The sequence below is a fragment of the Zingiber officinale genome, chromosome 4B (assembly GCF_018446385.1).
Source record: "Zingiber officinale cultivar Zhangliang chromosome 4B, Zo_v1.1, whole genome shotgun sequence".
Taxonomy (NCBI): domain Eukaryota; kingdom Viridiplantae; phylum Streptophyta; class Magnoliopsida; order Zingiberales; family Zingiberaceae; genus Zingiber; species Zingiber officinale.
The window spans coordinates 44,307,390-44,309,463 of NC_055993.1; positions in this window are offsets into that span (position 1 = coordinate 44,307,390).

The window sequence follows — 2,074 nt, forward strand, 5'->3', positions numbered from 1 at the left end:
CAAGTCTTGAACCCTACCATACATACATACTAGGTCCGAGTCTTACTCCATCGACCTAGGGCATTCAGAAGCCCATTTCTGACGAGGCCCGAGTCTTATTCCATCGACCCCAGGGCATTTACGGAGCCCACCCTTGGTACAAACCATACAAAAATAATTTATCATGCATAACTATCATATCATATCCCTAACAAATCTTTCATGCATTTCATTTTTTCATTTCTTTTCATTATGTATAGCATTTCCTATGCTATCACATATCATGGCATTTACATAACATAAATTTCATTCTTTTCTCATTATGTATAGCATTTCCTATGCTAACACATATCATGGCATATACATAACATAAATTTCATTCTTTTCTCATTATGTATAGCATTTCCTATGCTATCACATATCATGACATATACATAACATAAATTTCATTCTTTTCTCATTATGTATAGCATTTCCTATGCTATCACATATCATGGCATATAAAACAAATACATGATCCTTAACAAGAAAACAAATACATGATCCTTAACATTTCATAGGGAGAACCTCGTACTAGTTGGGTAAAACAATAATTTCCCTAGCCTCTTAAAACTATTTTTGGCCGAAATTCTAGGGTTAAGTACTCCTTTGATCAAGCATCATATAGGTGTAAAAACATGAAGAAGATCCCTTTTCCATGGCATAGAAAATCTATCATGTAGTGTAGACTTAGTTAAACCTCACTAGATTTCGAAAGCTCTTCTTAACCGAATTTTCTCAAACTTGTTTCTAGGTTTTAAAATCCTCATAAAATCTAAAAAATATATACCCAACCTTGTACCACAGGTGAGGGGAAGCTTACCTTCTTCGCTTAAGTTTCCTAGAGTTGAGAACTTGCTTGGACCTTTCTTCCTTGCTTGCTTTGCTCGGCACCAATGGAGGAGAGGAGTGGCTAGGTCTTTTGGTGGAGAGGAGGAGGAAGAAGAGGCTTCTCTTTCCTCTTGTGTTGCTCGGCAACAACAAGAGAGAAAGAGGGAGAGAGTGAAGAGGAAGAAGAGGTTCTTCCTCTTGTGTTGCTCGGCAACAAGAAGAAGAAGAGAGGGAGAGGTGAGTCTCGGCACAAAAGGGAGGAGAGGAGGAGAATGAGTGGGGGATGAAGTTGAAGTCACCCCTCCATGCCTATTTATACTAAAATGAGAGGAGGAAACTTGACTTGATTCATCCTCCCTATTCATTTCTCCCCTTAAATGACAAGAATATTCTAGAGAAATACCTTTTGAGTTCTCTCTTTTCTTTCCCTTAATTTATCTCTTTTCTCTCCTTTAATTAAAATTCCTATCTCTCCTCTTACAATATCCTCTCCTATCCCACTTGGTTAACACATGCATGCATCCACAAGAGAACCAAGGATCAAAACTTGTTTATGTATATTTTTATTTCTTTTTACTTCCTTTTCCTTTTAAGTAGAAAGAATCCTTTCTTATTCTTGACTACTTAATCCTTTCTCTCCTTATCAATAATTCTCCTATCCCCTTTGGTATCCTATACATGTTCCTTACAAGAGATCCAAGGTTCAATCTCTCTTCTAACATTTTATTTTCTTTTGTACATAATAATTCGTATATTACTATATTATGCATTATGCATAAATATTTCATACATATATATATTATCTCATATTTCTTCCTTTTGTCCATATTAATTCCATACATTTTAAATCATGCCTAGATGATTTATATTCTCAACTTTATTTTCTTTCATAAAGTTTTAATCATCTAAATCCTTCCCATCTTAATATTCAACGTAGACTATCTACACATTCTTTTCATTACATTCATACTCTCATTGCCCTTACTTTATCTAGGCTTTCTAGGGGTGTTACAGGGTAGAGGTGCCTTCATGGCTAACGATTCTATTCTTTTTCTCTCCCTCTTTTCCTTGGTGTGGCCGGCCATAGAAGTTCTCTCTTCTTCCTTTTCTTTCTTCTTCATTGGCCGAACCTCATCATCTCATGGAGCTTGAAGGTGGCCGGAATCTAGCATGGAGAAGAAGGAGAGAAAGGAAGCATCCCTTGGAGCTTGGTGGTGGTGGCCGA